The 20177-nt window shown below is 41.3% G+C and overlaps 32 non-coding genes across 32 annotated transcripts; 16 read left to right on the forward strand and 16 right to left on the reverse strand.

Annotated features, from left to right (window-relative positions):
- The first annotated feature begins 251 nt into the window (after window positions 1–251).
- On the forward strand, window positions 252–325 carry trnai-aau (transfer RNA isoleucine (anticodon AAU)). Its single transcript has one exon. It is a non-coding gene; the product is annotated as a tRNA-Ile (tRNA).
- A 356-nt stretch (window positions 326–681) lies between these two features.
- On the reverse strand, window positions 682–754 carry trnar-ucg (transfer RNA arginine (anticodon UCG)). The gene has a single exon. It is a non-coding gene; the product is annotated as a tRNA-Arg (tRNA).
- A 675-nt stretch (window positions 755–1429) lies between these two features.
- On the reverse strand, window positions 1430–1502 carry trnar-ucg (transfer RNA arginine (anticodon UCG)). The gene has a single exon. It is a non-coding gene; the product is annotated as a tRNA-Arg (tRNA).
- A 260-nt stretch (window positions 1503–1762) lies between these two features.
- Window positions 1763–1836, forward strand: trnai-aau (transfer RNA isoleucine (anticodon AAU)). The gene has a single exon. It is a non-coding gene; the product is annotated as a tRNA-Ile (tRNA).
- A 3737-nt stretch (window positions 1837–5573) lies between these two features.
- On the reverse strand, window positions 5574–5646 carry trnar-ucg (transfer RNA arginine (anticodon UCG)). The gene has a single exon. It is a non-coding gene; the product is annotated as a tRNA-Arg (tRNA).
- A 261-nt stretch (window positions 5647–5907) lies between these two features.
- On the forward strand, window positions 5908–5981 carry trnai-aau (transfer RNA isoleucine (anticodon AAU)). Its single transcript has one exon. It is a non-coding gene; the product is annotated as a tRNA-Ile (tRNA).
- A 339-nt stretch (window positions 5982–6320) lies between these two features.
- On the reverse strand, window positions 6321–6393 carry trnar-ucg (transfer RNA arginine (anticodon UCG)). Its single transcript has one exon. It is a non-coding gene; the product is annotated as a tRNA-Arg (tRNA).
- A 261-nt stretch (window positions 6394–6654) lies between these two features.
- On the forward strand, window positions 6655–6728 carry trnai-aau (transfer RNA isoleucine (anticodon AAU)). The gene has a single exon. It is a non-coding gene; the product is annotated as a tRNA-Ile (tRNA).
- Window positions 6729–7067: 339 nt separating this feature from the next.
- On the reverse strand, window positions 7068–7140 carry trnar-ucg (transfer RNA arginine (anticodon UCG)). Its single transcript has one exon. It is a non-coding gene; the product is annotated as a tRNA-Arg (tRNA).
- A 261-nt stretch (window positions 7141–7401) lies between these two features.
- On the forward strand, window positions 7402–7475 carry trnai-aau (transfer RNA isoleucine (anticodon AAU)). Its single transcript has one exon. It is a non-coding gene; the product is annotated as a tRNA-Ile (tRNA).
- A 356-nt stretch (window positions 7476–7831) lies between these two features.
- On the reverse strand, window positions 7832–7904 carry trnaq-uug (transfer RNA glutamine (anticodon UUG)). The gene has a single exon. It is a non-coding gene; the product is annotated as a tRNA-Gln (tRNA).
- Window positions 7905–8165: 261 nt separating this feature from the next.
- trnai-aau (transfer RNA isoleucine (anticodon AAU)) lies at window positions 8166–8239 on the forward strand. Its single transcript has one exon. It is a non-coding gene; the product is annotated as a tRNA-Ile (tRNA).
- A 1103-nt stretch (window positions 8240–9342) lies between these two features.
- Window positions 9343–9415, reverse strand: trnar-ucg (transfer RNA arginine (anticodon UCG)). Its single transcript has one exon. It is a non-coding gene; the product is annotated as a tRNA-Arg (tRNA).
- Window positions 9416–9676: 261 nt separating this feature from the next.
- trnai-aau (transfer RNA isoleucine (anticodon AAU)) lies at window positions 9677–9750 on the forward strand. The gene has a single exon. It is a non-coding gene; the product is annotated as a tRNA-Ile (tRNA).
- A 349-nt stretch (window positions 9751–10099) lies between these two features.
- trnar-ucg (transfer RNA arginine (anticodon UCG)) lies at window positions 10100–10172 on the reverse strand. The gene has a single exon. It is a non-coding gene; the product is annotated as a tRNA-Arg (tRNA).
- Window positions 10173–10863: 691 nt separating this feature from the next.
- trnar-ucg (transfer RNA arginine (anticodon UCG)) lies at window positions 10864–10936 on the reverse strand. The gene has a single exon. It is a non-coding gene; the product is annotated as a tRNA-Arg (tRNA).
- Window positions 10937–11197: 261 nt separating this feature from the next.
- On the forward strand, window positions 11198–11271 carry trnai-aau (transfer RNA isoleucine (anticodon AAU)). The gene has a single exon. It is a non-coding gene; the product is annotated as a tRNA-Ile (tRNA).
- A 349-nt stretch (window positions 11272–11620) lies between these two features.
- On the reverse strand, window positions 11621–11693 carry trnar-ucg (transfer RNA arginine (anticodon UCG)). The gene has a single exon. It is a non-coding gene; the product is annotated as a tRNA-Arg (tRNA).
- Window positions 11694–12384: 691 nt separating this feature from the next.
- Window positions 12385–12457, reverse strand: trnar-ucg (transfer RNA arginine (anticodon UCG)). The gene has a single exon. It is a non-coding gene; the product is annotated as a tRNA-Arg (tRNA).
- Window positions 12458–13148: 691 nt separating this feature from the next.
- trnar-ucg (transfer RNA arginine (anticodon UCG)) lies at window positions 13149–13221 on the reverse strand. The gene has a single exon. It is a non-coding gene; the product is annotated as a tRNA-Arg (tRNA).
- A 691-nt stretch (window positions 13222–13912) lies between these two features.
- trnaq-uug (transfer RNA glutamine (anticodon UUG)) lies at window positions 13913–13985 on the reverse strand. Its single transcript has one exon. It is a non-coding gene; the product is annotated as a tRNA-Gln (tRNA).
- Window positions 13986–14246: 261 nt separating this feature from the next.
- Window positions 14247–14320, forward strand: trnai-aau (transfer RNA isoleucine (anticodon AAU)). The gene has a single exon. It is a non-coding gene; the product is annotated as a tRNA-Ile (tRNA).
- A 690-nt stretch (window positions 14321–15010) lies between these two features.
- Window positions 15011–15084, forward strand: trnai-aau (transfer RNA isoleucine (anticodon AAU)). Its single transcript has one exon. It is a non-coding gene; the product is annotated as a tRNA-Ile (tRNA).
- A 654-nt stretch (window positions 15085–15738) lies between these two features.
- Window positions 15739–15812, forward strand: trnai-aau (transfer RNA isoleucine (anticodon AAU)). Its single transcript has one exon. It is a non-coding gene; the product is annotated as a tRNA-Ile (tRNA).
- Window positions 15813–16154: 342 nt separating this feature from the next.
- Window positions 16155–16227, reverse strand: trnar-ucg (transfer RNA arginine (anticodon UCG)). Its single transcript has one exon. It is a non-coding gene; the product is annotated as a tRNA-Arg (tRNA).
- Window positions 16228–16488: 261 nt separating this feature from the next.
- On the forward strand, window positions 16489–16562 carry trnai-aau (transfer RNA isoleucine (anticodon AAU)). The gene has a single exon. It is a non-coding gene; the product is annotated as a tRNA-Ile (tRNA).
- Window positions 16563–17252: 690 nt separating this feature from the next.
- trnai-aau (transfer RNA isoleucine (anticodon AAU)) lies at window positions 17253–17326 on the forward strand. The gene has a single exon. It is a non-coding gene; the product is annotated as a tRNA-Ile (tRNA).
- Window positions 17327–17980: 654 nt separating this feature from the next.
- On the forward strand, window positions 17981–18054 carry trnai-aau (transfer RNA isoleucine (anticodon AAU)). Its single transcript has one exon. It is a non-coding gene; the product is annotated as a tRNA-Ile (tRNA).
- Window positions 18055–18410: 356 nt separating this feature from the next.
- Window positions 18411–18483, reverse strand: trnar-ucg (transfer RNA arginine (anticodon UCG)). The gene has a single exon. It is a non-coding gene; the product is annotated as a tRNA-Arg (tRNA).
- Window positions 18484–18744: 261 nt separating this feature from the next.
- On the forward strand, window positions 18745–18818 carry trnai-aau (transfer RNA isoleucine (anticodon AAU)). Its single transcript has one exon. It is a non-coding gene; the product is annotated as a tRNA-Ile (tRNA).
- A 657-nt stretch (window positions 18819–19475) lies between these two features.
- Window positions 19476–19549, forward strand: trnai-aau (transfer RNA isoleucine (anticodon AAU)). The gene has a single exon. It is a non-coding gene; the product is annotated as a tRNA-Ile (tRNA).
- Window positions 19550–19888: 339 nt separating this feature from the next.
- trnar-ucg (transfer RNA arginine (anticodon UCG)) lies at window positions 19889–19961 on the reverse strand. Its single transcript has one exon. It is a non-coding gene; the product is annotated as a tRNA-Arg (tRNA).
- Between the last annotated feature and the right edge of the window lie 216 nt (window positions 19962–20177).

Below are 20177 nucleotides of genomic sequence, written 5' to 3' on the forward strand. Positions count from 1 at the left end.
TCATCTAAGGTTTATTTTATCGATATCCAATCATTTATAAAAGCTTCTCTGAATTAAAATACATGGCCGAAAGATTGTTCCATGAAATATCTAACTTTATTGAAGTTCTTTTTTTAACTATGTGTATGTGCACCAAATATCTCTAAAACGCATAGTGACTCATTCACCAAATCATACTGCACTTCAACTGTTGTTCACCCTGTGCAAATGAACACTGGAAAATAAATGGAGTTGATCCTCACTATAAACATGGCCGGTTAGCTCAGATGGTCAGAGCTTGGTGCTAATGACGCCAAGGTCATGGGTTCAAGCCCCATACTGGCCAGTTGTTAGTAACAGATGCAAATCCATTTCACAAAAGCTAATCTGAATTATGGATGTCAGGAAGATTGCTCACTTGGTGAAATAACCAGCATCGACCAAATTCTAACTGCACCTGTTTGTTCACTGACTATTATTGCCTGTATCCTCTCCAAGTAGTGAACAATAATATGCTGTTTTAAAGAACAGAGTGTCTTGAATCCAAGAGATATGGAATAGAAAAACCACTTCATACTCTAAGACTTGTTTTGGTGTTAGTGAATTGTTGGTTGTTTTGTCATTGTGCATACACCACATATAGCATTTCCGTTTTTACTTAAGGCACTACACTGTAGATATTTTTGTAAATTGAGGGACTTTAAACCACGAAGGGACTCGAACCCTCAATCTTCTGATTCGAAGTCAGACGCCTTGTCCATTAGGCCACGTGGTCGTAGTTTTCCTCGACTAAGGTTTATTTTATCGATATCCAATCATTTAGAAAAGCTTCTCTGAATTAAAATACATGGCCGAAAGATTGTTCCATGAAATATCTAACTTTATTGAAGTTCTTTTTTTAACTATGTGTATGTGTACCAAATATCTCTAAAACGCATAGTGACTCATTCACCAAATCATACTGCACTTCAACTGTTGTTCACCCTGTGCAAATGAACACTGGAAAATAAATAGAGTTGATCCTCACTATAAACATGGCCGGTTAGCTCAGATGGTCAGAGCGTGGTGCTAATAACGCCAAGGTCATACTGGCCATGTTTTTGTAACAGATGCAAATCCATTTCACAAAAGCTTCTCTGAATAAGGGAACTCAGGAAGATTGCTCACTTGGTGAAATAACCAGCATGGACTGAATTCTAACTGCACCTGTTTGTTCACTGACTATTATTGCCTGTATCCTCTCCAAGTAGTGAACAATAATATGCTGGCTTAAAGCACAATGTGTCTTGAATCCAAGAGATATGGAATAGAAAAACAATTTCATACACTAAGACTTGCTTTGGTGTTAGTCAATTGTTGGTTGTTTGTCATTGTGCGTACACCACATATAGCATTTCCGTTTTTACTTAAGGCACTACACTGAAGATATTTTTATAAATTGAGGGACTTTAAACCACGAAGGGACTCGAACCCTCAATCTTCTGATTCGAAGTCAGACGCCTTGTCCATTAGGCCACGTGGTCTCAGCTTTCCTCATTGAAAGTTTATTTTATCGATATCCAATCATTTATAAAAGCTTCTCTCAATTAAAATACATGGCCGAAAGATTGTTCCATGAAATATCTAACTTTATTGAAGTTCTTTTTTTAACTATGTGTATGTGCACCAAATATCTCTAAAAGCATAGTGACTCATTCACCAAATCATACTGCACTTCAACTGTTGTTCACCCTGTGCAAATGAACACTGGAAAATAAATGGAGTTGATCCTCACTATAAACATGGCCGGTTAGCTCAGATGGTCAGAGCTTGGTGCTAATAACGCCAAGGTCATGGGTTCAAGCCCCATACTGGCCATGTTTTTGTAACAGATGCAAATCCATTTCACAAAAGCTTCTCTGAATAAGGGAACTCAGGAAGATTGCTCCTCTCCTTGAACCGTCACCTTATCGTGGTGGAGAGGTTTGCGTGTCCCCGTGAACCTGAGGGCTGTGTTGTCTGGAGCCTTGTGCTCCTGGTAGGGTCTCCCATGGCAGAGTGGTCTCAGGTGAGGGGCCAGACTAAGAATGGTTCAAAACCCTCAATGAATATCGACAAAAGAGGAGATGGGACCCAGCCCGGAGGAAGCCCGGGGCCCCCGTCTGGAGCTAGGCCCAGACGGAGGGCTCGATGGCGAGCGTCTGGTGGCCGGGTTTGCCACGGAGCCCGGTCGGGCATAGCCCGAACAAACTACGTGGCACCCCCCCTCTCTTCATCTCATGGGCCCACCACCTGTGGGAAGACCCGTTGGGGTCGGGTGCGCAGCCACATGGGTGGCAGCGAAGGTAGGGGGTCTCGACGGACCAGACCCGGGCGGCAGAAGCTGGCTCTGGGGACGTGGAACGTCACCTCGCTGTGGGGAAAGGAACCGGAGCTTGTGAGGGAGGTGGAGCGCTATCAGTTAGATCTGGTGGGGCTTACCTCCACGCACAGTCTCAGCTCTGGTACCGTACTCCTGGATAAGGGTTGGACTTTATTCTTCTCCGGAGTTGCCAAGGGCGTGAGGCGTCGGGCGGGTGTGGGGATACTCATAAATCCCCGGCTGAGCGCCGCGGTGTTGGAGTTTACCCCGGTAGACGAGAGGGTCGCCTCCCTGCGCCTAAGGGTTGTAGGGGGGAAAACTCTGACTGTTGTTTGTGCGTATGCACCAAACAGCAGTTCAGAGTACTCGGCCTTCTTGGAGACCCTGAATGGAGTCCTGTATGGGGCTCCAGTAGGGGACTCCAAACTTCTGCTGGGTGACTTCAACGCCCACGTGGGCAACGATGGAGACACCTGGAGAGGCGTGGTGGGGAGGAACGGCCTCCCTGATCTGAACCCGAGCGGTCGTTTGTTATTGGACTTCTGTGCTAGCCATGGATTGTCCATAACAAACACCATGTTCGAACATAAGGGTGCTCATAAGTGTACCTGGTACCAGAGTACCCTAGGCCGAAGATCAATGATCGATTTTGTGATCGTGTCATCTGATCTGAGGCCGCATGTTTTGGACACTCGGGTAAAGAGAGGGGCGGAACTGTCAACCGACCACCATCTGGTTGTGAGTTGGATCAGGGAGTGGGGGAAATTTCCGGATAGACCTGGTAAGCCCAAACGAGTAGTGCGGGTGAACTGGGAACGTCTGGAGGAGGCCCCCGTCCTAGGTATCTTCAACTCACACCTCCGGCGGAGTTTTTCTGGCATTCCTGTGGAGGTTGGGGGCATTGAGCCGGAGTGGGCGGTGTTCAAAGCCTCCATTGCTGAAGCTGCGGCGGCTAGCTGTGGCCTCAGGGTCTTAGGCTCCTCAAGGGGCGGTAACCCTCGGACACCGTGGTGGACACCGGTGGTCAGGGAAGCCGTCCGATTGAAGAAGGAGGCCTTCCGGGATATGATATCCTGGAGGACTCCTGACTCGGTTGCAGGGTACCGACAGGCCCGAAGGGCTGCAGCTGCTGCCGTGTCGGAGGCTAAGCAGCGGGTGTGGGAGAAGTTCGGAGAGGTCATGGAGAAGGACTTTCGGTCGGCACCAAAGTGTTTCTGGAAGACTATCCGGCACCTCAGGAGGGGGAAACGGGGAACCATCCAAGCTGTGTACAGTAAGGATGGGACTCTGTTGACCTCAACTGAGGAGGTTGTCGGACGTTGGAAGGAACACTTTGAGGAACTCCTGAATCCGAATAACACGCCCTCTATGTTGGAGGCAGAGCTCGAGGTTGATGGTGTTTCATCGTCAATTTCCCTGGTGGAGGTCACTGAGGTGGTCAAACATCTCCGCAGTGGCAAGGCCCCAGGGATTGATGAGATCCGGCCAGAAATGCTAAAGGCTCTGGGTGTTGAGGGGCTGTCATGGTTGACACGCCTATTCAACATCGCGTGGGAGTCGGGTACAGTGCCAAAGGAGTGGCAAACTGGGGTGGTGGTTCCCCTGTTCAAAAAGGGGGACCAGAGAGTGTGTGCCAATTACCGGGGCATCACACTTCTCAGCCTCCCTGGTAAAGTCTACTCCAAGGTGCTGGAAAGGAGGGTTCGGCCGATCGTCGAACCTCAGATTGAAGAGGAACAATGCGGTTTTCGCCCCGGACGTGGAACTACAGACCAGCTCTTCACTCTCGCAAGGATCCTGGAGGGGGCCTGGGAGTATGCCCAAATGGTCTACATGTGTTTTGTGGATCTGGAGAAGGCGTATGACCGGGTCCCCCGGGAGAAACTGTGGGAGGTGCTGCGGGAGTATGGGGTAAGGGGGTCTATCCTCAGGGCCATCCAATCCCTGTACTCCCAAAGCGAGAGCTGTGTTCGCGTCCTCGGCAGCCAGTCAGTTTCGTTCTCAGTGGATGCTGGTCTCCGCCAGGGCTGCGCCTTGTCACCAATCCTGTTTGTGATATACATGGACAGGATATCGAGGCGTAGTCGGGGTGGGGAGGGGTTGCAGTTCGGTGGTCTGAGGATCTCGTCACTGCTTTTTGCAGATGACGTGGTCCTCATTGGATCATCGGCCTGTGACCTTCAGCACTCACTGGATCGGCTGGTGGCCGAGTGTGAAGCGGCTGGGATGAGGATCAGCACCTCTAAATCTGAGGCCATGACTCTTAGCAGGAAACCGGTGGATTGCTTACTCCGGGTAGGAAATGAGTCCTTAGCCCAAGTGAAGGAGTTCAAGTACCTTGGGGTTTTGTTCGCGAGTGAGGGTACTATGGAGCGTGAGATTGGCCGGAGAATCGGAGCAGCGGGGGCGGTATTGCGTTCGCTTTACCGCACCGTTGTAACGAAAAGAGAGCTGAGCCGCAAGGCAAAGCTCTCGATCTACCGGTCGATCTTCGTTCCTATCCTCACCTATGGTCATGAGGGCTGGGTGATGACCGAAAGGACGAGATCACGGGTACAAGCGGCCGAGATGAGTTTTCTCAGAAGGGTGGCTGGCGTCTCCCTTAGGGATAGGGTGAGAAGCTCAGCCATCCGTGAGGAACTCGGATTAGAGCCGCTGCTCCTTCACTTAGAAAGGAGTCAGCTGAGGTGGTTCGGGCATCTGGTAAGGATGCCCACTGGGCGCCTTCCTTGGGAGGTGTTTCAGGCACGTCCAGTGGGGAGGAGACCTCGGGGAAGACCCAGGACTAGGTGGAGAGATTATATCTCAACACTGGCCTGGGAACGCCTCGGGATCCCCCCGTCAGAGTTGGTCAATGTGGCCCGGGAAAGGGAAGTCTGGGGCCCCCTGCTTGAGCTGCTCCCCCCGCGACCCGACCCCAGATAAGCGGAAGAAAATGAGATGAGATGAGATGAGAGGAAGATTGCTCACTTGGTGAAATAACCAGCATGGACTGAATTCTAAATGCACCTGTTTGTTCACTGACTATTATTGCCTGTATCCTCTCCAAGTAGTGAACAATAATATGCTGGCTTAAAGCACAATGTGTCTTGAATCCAAGAGATATGGAATAGAAAAACAATTTCATACACTAAGACTTGCTTTGGTGTTAGTCAATTGTTGGTTGTTTGTCATTGTGCGTACAACACATATAGCATTTCCGTTTTAACTTAAGGCACTACACTGAAGATATTTTTATAAATTGAGGGACTTTAAACCACGAAGGGACTCGAACCCTCAATCTTCTGATTCGAAGTCAGACGCCTTGTCCATTAGGCCACGTGGTCGTAGTTTTCCTCATCTAAGGTTTATTTTATCGATATCCAATCATTTAGAAAAGCTTCTCTGAATTAAAATACATGGCCGAAAGATTGTTCCATGAAATATCTAACTTTATTGAAGTTCTTTTTTTAACTATGTGTATGTGTACCAAATATCTCTAAAACGCATAGTGACTCATTCACCAAATCATACTGCACTTCAACTGTTGTTCACCCTGTGCAAATGAACACTGGAAAATAAATGGAGTTGATCCTCACTATAAACATGGCCGGTTAGCTCAGATGGTCAGAGGGTGGTGCTAATAATGCCAAGGTCATGGGTTCAAGCCCCATACTGGCCAGTTGTTAGTAACAGATGCAAATCCATTTCACAAAAGCTTCTCTGAATAAGGGAACTCAGGAAGATTGCTCACTTGGTGAAATAACCAGCATGGACCGAATTCTAACTGCACCTGTTTGTTCACTGACTATTATTGCCTGTATCCTCTCCAAGTAATGAACAATAATATGCTGGTTTAAAGCACAATGTGTCTTGAATCCAAGAGATATGGAATAGAAAAGCAACTTTATACAGTAATACTTGTTTCTGTGGTTATGTCAATGTGTGTTCACCACATGTAGCATTTCCGTTTTTACTTAAGTCACTACAATGTAGATATTTTTGTAAATTGAGGGACTTTAAACCACGAAGGGACTCGAACCCTCAATCTTCTGATTCGAAGTCAGACGCCTTGTCCATTAGGCCACGTGGTCTCAGCTTTCCTCATTGAAAGTTTATTTTATCGATATCCAATCATTTATAAAAGCTTCTCTCAATTAAAATACATGGCCGAAAGATTGTTCCATGAAATATCTAACTTTATTGAAGTTCTTTTTTTAACTATGTGTATGTGTACCAAATATCTCTAAAACGCATAGTGACTCATTCACCAAATCATACTGCACTTCAACTGTTGTTCACCCTGTGCAAATGAACACTGGAAAATAAATGGAGTTGATCCTCACTATAAGCATGGCCGGTTAGCTCAGATGGTCAGAGGGTGGTGCTAATAACGCCAAGGTCATGGGTTCAAGCCCCATACTGGCCAGTTGTTAGTAACAGATGCAAATCCATTTCACAAAAGCTTCTCTGAATAAGGGAACTCAGGAAGATTGCTCACTTGGTGAAATAACCAGCATGGACCGAATTCTAACTGCACCTGTTTGTTCACTGACTATTATTGCCTGTATCCTCTCCAAGTAATGAACAATAATATGCTGGTTTAAAGCACAATGTGTCTTGAATCCAAGAGATATGGAATAGAAAAGCAACTTTATACAGTAATACTTGTTTCTGTGGTTATGTCAATGTGTGTTCACCACATGTAGCATTTCCGTTTTTACTTAAGTCACTACACTGTAGATATTTTTGTAAATTGAGGGACTTTAAACCACGAAGGGACTCGAACCCTCAATCTTCTGATTCGAAGTCAGACGCCTTGTCCATTAGGCCACGTGGTCGTAGTTTTCCTCATCTAAGGTTTATTTTATCGATATCCAATCATTTAGAAAAGCTTCTCTGAATTAAAATACATGGCCGAAAGATTGTTCCATGAAATATCTAACTTTATTGAAGTTCTTTTTTTAACTATGTGTATGTGTACCAAATATCTCTAAAACGCATAGTGACTCATTCACCAAATCATACTGCACTTCAACTGTTGTTCACCCTGTGCAAATGAACACTGGAAAATAAATGGAGTTGATCCTCACTATAAACATGGCCGGTTAGCTCAGATGGTCAGAGCGTGGTGCTAATAACGCCAAGGTCATGGGTTCAAGCCCCATACTGGCCATGTTTTTGTAACAGATGCAAATCCATTTCACAAAAGCTTCTCTGAATAAGGGAACTCAGGAAGATTGCTCACTTGGTGAAATAACCAGCATGGACTGAATTCTAACTGCACCGGTATGTTCACTGACTATTATTGCCTGTATCGTCTCCAAGTAGTGAACAATAATATGCTGGTTTAAAGCACAATGTCTCTTGATTCCAAGAGATATGGCATAGAAAAAAAATTTCATACACTAAGACTTGCTTTGGTGTTAGTCAATTGTTGGTTGTTTTGACACTGTGCATACACCACATATAGCATTTCCGTTTTTACTTAAGGCACTACACTGAAGATATTTTTATAAATTGAGGGACTTTAAACCACGAAGGGACTCGAACCCTCAATCTTCTGATTCAAAGTCAGACGCCTTGTCCATTAGGCCACGTGGTCGTAGTTTTCCTCATCTAAGGTTTATTTTATCGATATCCAATCATTTATAAAAGCTTCTCTCAATTAAAATACATGGACGAAAGATTGTTCCATGAAATATCTAACTTTATTGAAGTTCTTTTTTTAACTATGTGTATGTGTACCAAATATCTCTAAAACGCATAGTGACTCATTCACCAAATCATACTGCACTTCAACTGTTGTTCACCCTGTGCAAATGAACACTGGAAAATAAATGGAGTTGATCCTCACTATAATCATGGCCGGTTAGCTCAGATGGTCAGAGCGTGGTGCTAATAACGCCAAGGTCATGGGTTCAAGCCCCATACTGGCCATGTTTTTGTAACAGATGCAAATCCATTTCACAAAAGCTTCTCTGAATAAGGGAACTCAGGAAGATTGCTCACTTGGTGAAATAACCAGCATGGACTGAATTCTAACTGCACCGGTTTGTTCACTGACTATTATTGCCTGTATCGTCTCCAAGTAGTGAACAATAATATGCTGGTTTAAAGCACAATGTGTCTTGAATCCAAGAGATATGGAATAGAAAAGCAACTTCATACAGTAAGACTTGTTTCTGTGGTTATGTCATTGTGTGTTCACCACATGTAGCATTTCCATTTTTACTTAAGTCACTACACTGTAGATATTTTTGTAAATTGAGGGACTTTCAACAACGAAGGGACTTGAACCCTCAATCTTCTGATTCGAAGTCAGACGCCTTGTCCATTAGGCCACGTGTTCTCAGCTTTCCTCATCTAAGGTTTATTTTATCGATATCCAATCATTTATAAAAGCTTCTCTCAATTAAAATACATGGCCGAAAGATTGTTCCATGAAATATCTAACTTTAATGAAGTTCTTTTTTTAACTATGTGTATGTGTACCAAATATCTCTAAAACGCATAGTGACTCATTCACCAAATCATACTGCACTTCAACTGTTGTTCACCCTGTGCAAATGAACACTGGAAAATAAATGGAGTTGATCCTCACTATAAAAATGGCCGGTTAGCTCAGATGGTCAGAGAGTGGTGCTAATAACGCCAAGGTCAACGGTTCAAGCCCCATACTGGCCAGTTGTTAGTAACAGATGCAAATCCATTTCACAAAAGCTAATCTGAATTATGGATGTCAGGAAGACTGCTCACTTGGTGAAATAACCAGCATGGACCGAATTCCAACTGCACCTGTTTGTTCACTGACTATTATTGCCTGTATCCTCTCCAAGTAGTGAACAAAAATATGATGGTTTAAAGCAAAAAGTGTCTTGAACCCAGGAGATATGGAATAGAAAAACAACTTCATACACTAAGACTTGTTTTGGTGTTAGTCAATTGTTGGTTGTTCTGTCATTGTGCGTACACCACATATAGCATTTCCGTTTTTACTTAAGGCACTACACTGTAGATATTTTTGTAAATTGAGGGACTTTCAACCACGAAGGGACTCGAACCCTCAATCTTCTGATTCGAAGTCAGACGCCTTCTCCATTAGGCCACGTGGTCTTAGCTTTCCTCATCTAAGGTTTATTTTATCGATATCCAATCATTTAGAAAAGCTTCTCTGAATTAAAATACATGGCCGAAAGATTGTTCCATGAAATATCTAACTTTATTGAAGTTCTTTTTTTAACTATGTGTATGTGTACCAAATATCTCAAAAACGCATAGTGACTCATTCACCAAATTATACTGCACTTCAACTGTTGTTCACCCTGTGCAAATGAACACTGGAAAATAAATGGAGTTGATCCTCACTATATACGTGGCCGGTTGGCTCAGATGGTCAGAGCGTGGTGCTAATAACGCCAAGGTCATGGGTTCAAGCCCCATACTGGCCAGTTGTTAGTAACAGATGCAAATCCATTTCACAAAAGCTAATCTGAATTATGGATGTCAGGAAGACTGCTCACTTGGTGAAATAACCAGCATGGACCGAATTCCAACTGCACCTGTTTGTTCACTGACTATTATTGCCTGTATCCTCTCCAAGTAGTGAACAATAATATGATGGTTTAAAGCTAAAAGTGTCTTGAACCCAGGAGATATGGAAAAGAAAAACGACTTCATACTCTAAGACCTCTTTTGGTGTTAGTCAATTGTTTTGTCATTGTGCGTACCCCAAATATAGCATTTCAGTTTTTACTTAAGGCACTACACTGTAGATATTTTTGTAAATTGAGGGACTTTCAACCACGAAGGGACTCGAACCCTCAATCTTCTGATTCGAAGTCAGACGCCTTCTCCATTAGGCCACGTGGTCTTAGCTTTCCTCATCTAAGGTTTATTTTATCGATATCCAATCATTTAGAAAAGCTTCTCTGAATTAAAATACATGGCCGAAAGATTGTTCCATGAAATATCTAACTTTATTGAAGTTCTTTTTTTAACTATGTGTATGTGTACCAAATATCTCTAAAACGCATAGTGACTCATTCACCAAATCATACTGCACTTCAACTGTTGTTCACCCTGTGTAAATGAACACTGGAAAATAAATGGAGTTGATCCTCACTATAAAAATGGCCGGTTAGCTCAGATGGTCAGAGAGTGGTGCTAATAACACCAAGGTCAACGGTTCAAGCCCCATACTGGCCAGTTGTTAGTAACAGATGCAAATCCATTTCACAAAAGCTAATCTGAATTATGGATGTCAGGAAGACTGCTCACTTGGTGAAATAACCAGCATGGACCGAATTCCAACTGCACCTGTTTGTTCACTGACTATTATTGCCTGTATCCTCTCCAAGTAGTGAACAATAATATGATGGTTTAAAGCAAAAAGTGTCTTGAACCCAGGAGATATGGAAAAGAAAAACAACTTCATACTCTAAGACCTCTTTTGGTGTTAGTCAATTGTTGGTTGTTTTGTCATTGTGCGTACCCCAAATATAGCATTTCCGTTTTTACTTAAGGCACTACACTGTAGATATTTTTGTAAATTGAGGGACTTTCAACCACGAAGGGACTCGAACCCTCAATCTTCTGATTCGAAGTCAGACGCCTTCTCCATTAGGCCACGTGGTCTTAGCTTTCCTCATCTAAGGTTTATTTTATCGATATCCAATCATTTAGAAAAGCTTCTCTGAATTAAAATACATAGCCGAAAGATTGTTCCATGAAATATCTAACTTTATTGAAGTTCTTTTTTTAACTATGTGTATGTGTACCAAATATCTCAAAAACGCATAGTGACTCATTCACCAAATCATACTGCACTTCAACTGTTGTTCACCCTGTGCAAATGAACACTGGAAAATAAATGGAGTTGATCCTCACTATATACGTGGCCGGTTAGCTCAGATGGTCAGAGCGTGGTGCTAATAACGCCAAGGTCATGGGTTCAATCCCCATACTGGCCAGTTGTTAGTAACAGATGCAAATCCATTTCACAAAAGCTAATCTGAATTATGGATGTCAGGAAGACTGCTCACTTGGTGAAATAACCAGCATGGACCGAATTCCAACTGCACCTGTTTGTTCACTGACTATTATTGCCTGTATCCTCTCCAAGTAGTGAACAATAATATGATGGTTTAAAGCTAAAAGTGTCTTGAACCCAGGAGATATGGAAAAGAAAAACGACTTCATACTCTAAGACCTCTTTTGGTGTTAGTCAATTGTTTTGTCATTGTGCGTACCCCAAATATAGCATTTCAGTTTTTACTTAAGGCACTACACTGTAGATATTTTTGTAAATTGAGGGACTTTCAACCACGAAGGGACTCGAACCCTCAATCTTCTGATTCGAAGTCAGACGCCTTCTCCATTAGGCCACGTGGTCTTAGCTTTCCTCATCTAAGGTTTATTTTATCGATATCCAATCATTTAGAAAAGCTTCTCTGAATTAAAATACATGGCCGAAAGATTGTTCCATGAAATATCTAACTTTATTGAAGTTCTTTTTTTAACTATGTGTATGTGTACCAAATATCTCTAAAACGCATAGTGACTCATTCACCAAATCATACTGCACTTCAACTGTTGTTCACCCTGTGTAAATGAACACTGGAAAATAAATGGAGTTGATCCTCACTATAAAAATGGCCGGTTAGCTCAGATGGTCAGAGAGTGGTGCTAATAACGCCAAGGTCAACGGTTCAAGCCCCATACTGGCCAGTTGTTAGTAACAGATGCAAATCCATTTCACAAAAGCTAATCTGAATTATGGATGTCAGGAAGACTGCTCCCTTGGTGAAATAACCAGCATGGACCGAATTCCAACTGCACCTGTTTGTTCACTGACTATTATTGCCTGTATCCTCTCCAAGTAGTGAACAATAATATGATGGTTTAAAGCAAAAAGTGTCTTGAACCCAGGAGATATGGAAAAGAAAAACAACTTCATACACTAAGACCTCTTTTGGTGTTAGTCAATTGTTGGTTGTTTTGTCATTGTGCGTACCCCAAATATAGCATTTCAGTTTTTACTTAAGGCACTACACTGTAGATATTTTTGTAAATCGAGGGACTTTCAACCACGAAGGGACTCGAACCCTCAATCTTCTGATTCGAAGTCAGACGCCTTCTCCATTAGGCCACGTGGTCTTAGCTTTCCTCATCTAAGGTTTATTTTATCGATATCCAATCATTTAGAAAAGCTTCTCTGAATTAAAATACATGGCCGAAAGATTGTTCCATGAAATATCTAACTTTATTGAAGTTCTTTTTTTAACTATGTGTATGTGTACCAAATATCTCTAAAACGCATAGTGACTCATTCACCAAATCATACTGCACTTCAACTGTTGTTCACCCTGTGTAAATGAACACTGGAAAATAAATGGAGTTGATCCTCACTATAAAAATGGCCGGTTAGCTCAGATGGTCAGAGAGTGGTGCTAATAACGCCAAGGTCAACGGTTCAAGCCCCATACTGGCCAGTTGTTAGTAACAGATGCAAATCCATTTCACAAAAGCTAATCTGAATTATGGATGTCAGGAAGACTGCTCACTTGGTGAAATAACCAGCATGGACCGAATTCCAACTGCACCTGTTTGTTCACTGACTATTATTGCCTGTATCCTCTCCAAGTAGTGAACAATAATATGATGGTTTAAAGCAAAAAGTGTCTTGAACCCAGGAGATATGGAAAAGAAAAACAACTTCATACACTAAGACCTCTTTTGGTGTTAGTCAATTGTTGGTTGTTTTGTCATTGTGCGTACCCCAAATATAGCATTTCAGTTTTTACTTAAGGCACTACACTGTAGATATTTTTGTAAATTGAGGGACTTTCAACCACGAAGGGACTCGAACCCTCAATCTTCTGATTCGAAGTCAGACGCCTTCTCCATTAGGCCACGTGGTCTTAGCTTTCCTCATCTAAGGTTTATTTTATCGATATCCAATCATTTAGAAAAGCTTCTCTGAATTAAAATACATGGCCGAAAGATTGTTCCATGAAATATCTAACTTTATTGAAGTTCTTTTTTTAACTATGTGTATGTGAACCAAATATCTCTAAAACGCATAGTGACTCATTCACCAAATCATACTGCACTTCAACTGTTGTTCACCCTGTGTAAATGAACACTGGAAAATAAATGGAGTTGATCCTCACTATAAAAATGGCCGGTTAGCTCAGATGGTCAGAGAGTGGTGCTAATAACGCCAAGGTCAACGGTTCAAGCCCCATACTGGCCAGTTGTTAGTAACAGATGCAAATCCATTTCACAAAAGCTAATCTGAATTATGGATGTCAGGAAGACTGCTCACTTGGTGAAATAACCAGCATGGACCGAATTCCAACTGCACCTGTTTGTTCACTGACTATTATTGCCTGTATCCTCTCCAAGTAGTGAACAATAATATGATGGTTTAAAGCAAAAAGTGTCTTGAACCCAGGAGATATGGAAAAGAAAAACAACTTCATACACTAAGACCTCTTTTGGTGTTAGTCAATTGTTGGTTGTTTTGTCATTGTGCGTACCCCAAATATAGCATTTCAGTTTTTACTTAAGGCACTACACTGTAGATATTTTTGTAAATTGAGGGACTTTCAACCACGAAGGGACTCGAACCCTCAATCTTCTGATTCAAAGTCAGACGCCTTCTCCATTAGGCCACGTGGTCTTAGCTTTCCTCATCTAAGGTTTATTTTATCGATATCCAATCATTTAGAAAAGCTTCTCTGAATTAAAATACATGGCCGAAAGATTGTTCCATGAAATATCTAACTTTATTGAAGTTCTTTTTTTAACTATGTGTATGTGTACCAAATATCTCTAAAACGCATAGTGACTCATTCACCAAATCATACTGCACTTCAACTGTTGTTCACCCTGTGTAAATGAACACTGGAAAATAAATGGAGTTTATCCTCACTATAAAAATGGCCGGTTAGCTCAGATGGTCAGAGCGTGGTGCTAATAACGCCAAGGTCATGGGTTCAAGCCCCATACTGGCCAGTTGTTAGTAACAGATGCAAATCCATTTCACAAAAGCTTCTCTGAATAAGGGAACTCAGGAAGATTGCTCACTTGGTGAAATAACCAGCATGGACTGAATTCTAACTGCACCGGTTTGTTCACTGACTATTATTGCCTGTATCGTCTCCAAGTAGTGAACAATAATATGCTGGTTTAAAGCACAATGTCTCTTGAATCCAAGAGATATGGCATAGAAAAACAATTTCATACACTAAGACTTGTTTCGGTGTTAGTCAATTGTTGGTTGTTTTGTCATTGTGCGTACACCAAATATAGCATTTCCGTTTTTACTTAAGGCACTACACTGTAGATATTTTTATAAATTGAGGGATTTTAAACCACGAAGGGACTCGAACCCTCAATGTTCTGATTCGAAGTCAGACGCCTTGTCCATTAAGCCAAGTGGTCTCAGCTTTCCTCATGTAAGGTTTATTTTATCGATATCCAATCATTTATAAAAGCTTCTCTCAATTAAAATACATGGCCGAAAGATTGTTCCATGAAATATCTAACTTTATTGAAGTTCTTTTTTTAACTATGTGTATGTGTACCAAATATCTCTAAAACGCATAGTGACTCATTCACCAAATCATACTGCACTTCAACTGTTGTTCACCCTGTGCAAATGAACACTGGAAAATAAATGGAGTTGATCCTCACTATAAACATGGCCGGTTAGCTCAGATGGTCAGAGTGTGGTGCTAATAACGCCAAGGTCATGGGTTCAAGCCCCATACTGGCCAGTTGTTAGTAACAGATGCAAATCCATTTCACAAAAGCTAATCTGAATTATGGATGTCAGGAAGATTGCTCACTTGGTGAAATAACCAGCATGGACTGACTTCTAACTGCACCTGTTTGTTCACTGACTATTATTGCCTGTATCCTCTCCAAGTAGTGAACAATAATATGCTGGTTTAAAGCACAAAGTGTCTTGAATCCAAGAGATATGGAATAGAAAAGCAACTTCATACAGTAAGACTTGTTTCTGTGGTTATGTCATTGTGTGTTCACCACATGTAGCATTTCCGTTTTTACTTAAGTCACTACACTGTAGATATTTTTGAAATTGAGGGACATGAACCCTCAAACTTCTGATTCGAAGTCAGACGCCTTGTCCATTAGGCCACGTGGTCTCAGCTTTCCTCATCTAAGGTTTATTTTATCGATATCCAATCATTTAGAAAAGCTTCTCTGAATTAAAATACATGGCCGAAAGATTGTTCCATGAAATATCTAACTTTATTGAAGTTTTTTTTTTAACTATGTGTATGTGTACCAAATATCTCAAAAACGCATAGTGACTCATTCACCAAATCATACTGCACTTCAACTGTTGTTCACCCTGTGCAAATGAACACTGGAAAATAAATGGAGTTGATCCTCACTATATACGTGGCCGGTTAGCTCAGATGGTCAGAGCGTGGTGCTAATAACGCCAAGCTCATGGGTTCAAGCCCCATACTGGCCAGTTGTTAGTAACAGATGCAAATCCATTTCACAAAAGCTAATCTGAATTATGGATGTCAGGAAGACTGCTCACTTGGTGAAATAACCAGCATGGACCGAATTCCAACTGCACCTGTTTGTTCACTGACTATTATTGCCTGTATCCTCTCCAAGTAGTGAACAATAATATGATGGTTTAAAGCAAAAAGTGTCTTGAACCCAGGAGATATGGAAAAGAAAAACAACTTCATACACTAAGACCTCTTTTGGTGTTAGTTTTGTCATTGTGCGTACCCCAAATATAGCATTTCAGTTTTTACTTAAGGCACTACACTGTAGATATTTTTGTAAATTGAGGGACTTTCAACCACGAAGGGACTCGAACCCTCAATCTTCTGATTCGAAGTCAGACGCCTTCTCCATTAGGCCACGTGGTCTTAGCTTTCCTCATCTAAGGTTTATTTTATCGATATCCAATCATTTAGAAAAGCTTCTCTGAATTAAAATACATGGCCGAAAGATTGTTCCATGAAATATCTAACTTTATTGAAGTTCTTTTTTTAACTATGTGTATGTGTACCAAATATCTCTAAAACGCATAGTGACTCATTCACCAAATCATACTGCACTTCAAATGTTGTTCACCCTGTGCAAATGAACACTGGAAAATAAATGGAGTTGATCCTAACTATATACGTGGCCGGTAAGCTCAGATGGTCAGAGCGTGGTGCTAATAACGCCAAGGTCATGGGTTCAAGCCCCATACTGGCCAGTTGTTAGTAACAGATGCAAATCCATTTCACAAAAGCTAATCTGAATTATGGATGTCAGGAAGATTGCTCACTTGGTGAAATAACCAGCATGGGCTGAATTCTAACTGCACCTGTTTGTTCACTGACTATTATTGCCTGTATCCTCTCCAAGTAGTGAACAATAATATGCTGGTTTAAAGCACAATGTCTCTTGAATCCAAGAGATATGGCATAGAAAAACAATTTCATACACTAAGACTTGTTTCGGTGTTAGTCAATTGTTGGTTGTTTTGTCATTGTGCGTACACCAAATATAGCATTTCCGTTTTTACTTAAGGCACTACACTGTAGATATTTTTATAAATTGAGGGATTTTAAACCACGAAGGGACTCGAACCCTCAATGTTCTGATTCGAAGTCAGACGCCTTGTCCATTAAGCCAAGTGGTCTCAGCTTTCCTCATGTAAGGTTTATTTTATCGATATCCAATCATTTATAAAAGCTTCTCTCAATTAAAATACATGGCCGAAAGATTGTTCCATGAAATATCTAACTTTATTGAAGTTCTTTTTTTAACTATGTGTATGTGTACCAAATATCTCTAAAACGCATAGTGACTCATTCACCAAATCATACTGCACTTCAACTGTTGTTCACCCTGTGCAAATGAACACTGGAAAATAAATGGAGTTGATCCTCACTATAAACATGGCCGGTTAGCTCAGATGGTCAGAGTGTGGTGCTAATAACGCCAAGGTCATGGGTTCAAGCCCCATACTGGCCAGTTGTTAGTAACAGATGCAAATCCATTTCACAAAAGCTAATCTGAATTATGGATGTCAGGAAGATTGCTCACTTGGTGAAATAACCAGCATGGACTGACTTCTAACTGCACCTGTTTGTTCACTGACTATTATTGCCTGTATCCTCTCCAAGTAGTGAACAATAATATGCTGGTTTAAAGCACAAAGTGTCTTGAATCCAAGAGATATGGAATAGAAAAGCAACTTCATACAGTAAGACTTGTTTCTGTGGTTATGTCATTGTGTGTGCACCACATGTAGCATTTCCGTTTTTACTTAAGTCACTACACTGTAGATATTTTTGAAATTGAGGGACATGAACCCTCAAACTTCTGATTCGAAGTCAGACGCCTTGTCCATTAGGCCACGTGGTCTCAGCTTTCCTCATCTAAGGTTTATTTTATCGATATCCAATCATTTAGAAAAGCTTCTCTGAATTAAAATACATGGCCGAAAGATTGTTCCATGAAATATCTAACTTTATTGAAGTTTTTTTTTTAACTATGTGTATGTGTACCAAATATCTCAAAAACGCATAGTGACTCATTCACCAAATCATACTGCACTTCAACTGTTGTTCACCCTGTGCAAATGAACACTGGAAAATAAATGGAGTTGATCCTCACTATATACGTGGCCGGTTAGCTCAGATGGTCAGAGCGTGGTGCTAATAACGCCAAGGTCATGGGTTCAAGCCCCATACTGGCCAGTTGTTAGTAACAGATGCAAATCCATTTCACAAAAGCTTCTCTGAATAAGGGAACTCAGGAAGATTGCTCACTTGGTGAAATAACCAGCATGGACCGAATTCCAACTGCACCTGTTTGTTCACTGACTATTATTGCCTGTATCCTCTCCAAGTAGTGAACAATAATATGATGGTTTAAAGCAAAAAGTGTCTTGAACCCAGGAGATATGGAAAAGAAAAACAACTTCATACACTAAGACCTCTTTTGGTGTTAGTCAATTGTTGGTTGTTTTGTCATTGTGCGTACACCAAATATAGCATTTCAGTTTTTACTTAAGGCACTACACTGTAGATATTTTTGTAAATTGAGGGACTTTCAACCACGAAGGGACTCGAACCCTCAATCTTCTGATTCGAAGTCAGACGCCTTCTCCATTAGGCCACGTGGTCTTAGCTTTCCTCATCTAAGGTTTATTTTATCGATATCCAATCATTTAGAAAAGCTTCTCTGAATTAAAATACATGGCCGAAAGATTGTTCCATGAAATATCTAACTTTATTGAAGTTCTTTTTTTAACTATGTGTATGTGTACCAAATATCTCTAAAACGCATAGTGACTCATTCACCAAATCATACTGCACTTCAAATGTTGTTCACCCTGTGCAAATGAACACTGGAAAATAAATGGAGTTGATCCTAACTATATACGTGGCCGCTAAGCTCAGATGGTCAGAGCGTGGTGCTAATAACGCCAAGGTCATGGGTTCAAGCCCCATACTGGCCAGTTGTTAGTAACAGATGCAAATCCATTTCACAAAAGCTAATCTGAATTATGGATGTCAGGAAGATTGCTCACTTGGTGAAATAACCAGCATGGGCTGAATTCTAACTGCACCTGTTTGTTCACTGACTATTATTGCCTGTATCCTCTCCAAGTAGTGAACAATAATATGATGGTTTAAAGCAAAAAATGTCTTGAACCCAAGAGATATGGAATAGAAAAGCAACTTCATACAGTAAGACTTGTTTCTGTGGTTATGTCATTGTGTGTTCACCACATGTAGCATTTCCGTTTTTACTTAAGGCACTACACTGTAGATATTTTTGAAATTGAGGGACTTGAACCCTCAAACTTCTGATTCGAAGTCAGACGCCTTGTCCATTAGGCCACGTGGTCTTAGCTTTCCTCATCTAAGGTTTATTTTATCGAGATCCAATCTTTTATAAAAGCTTCTCTCAATTAAAATACATGGCCGAAAGATTGTTCCATGAAATATCTAACTTTATTGAAGTTCTTTTTTTTAACTATGTGTATGTGTACCAAATATCTCTAAAACGCATAGTGACTCATTCACCAAATCATACTGCACTTCTACTGTTGTTTTCCCTGTGCAAAATGAACACTGGAATAAAAAATGGAGTCTATCCTCGCTCTATATGTGGCCGGTTACCTCAGATGGTCAGAGTGTGGTGCTAATAACGCCAAGGTCATGGGTTCAAGCCCCATACTGGCCAGTTGTTAGTAACAGATGCAAATCCATTTCACAAAAGCTTCTCTGAATAAAGGATCGCAGGAAGATTGCTCACTTGGTGAAATAACCAGCATGGACTGAATTCTAACTGCACCTGTTTGTTCACTTACTATTATTGCCTGTATCCTCTCCAAGTTGTGAACAATAATATGATGGTTTAAAGCACAAGGTGTCTTGAACCCAAGACGTATGGGATAGAAAAACAACTTCATACAGTAAGACTTGTTTCTGTGGTTATGTCATTGTGTGTTCACCACATGTAGCATTTCAGTTTTTACTTAAGGCACTACACTGTAGATATTTTTGTAAATTGAGGGACTTTCAACCACGAAGGGACTCAAACCCTCAATCTTCTGATTCGAAGTCAGACGCCTTGTCCATTAAGCCACGTGGTCTAAGTTTTCTCATACAAGGTTTATTTTATCGATATCCAATCATTTAGAAAAGCTTCTCTGAATTAAAATACATGGCCGAAAGATTGTTCCATGAAATATCTAACTTTATTGAAGTTTTTTTTTTAACTATGTGTATGTGTACCAAATATCTAAAAAACGCATAGTGACTCATTCACCAAATCATACTGCACTTCAACTGTTGTTCACCCTGTGCAA

The sequence above is a fragment of the Platichthys flesus genome, chromosome 3 (genome assembly GCF_949316205.1).
Source record: "Platichthys flesus chromosome 3, fPlaFle2.1, whole genome shotgun sequence".
Taxonomy (NCBI): Eukaryota; Metazoa; Chordata; class Actinopteri; order Pleuronectiformes; family Pleuronectidae; genus Platichthys; species Platichthys flesus.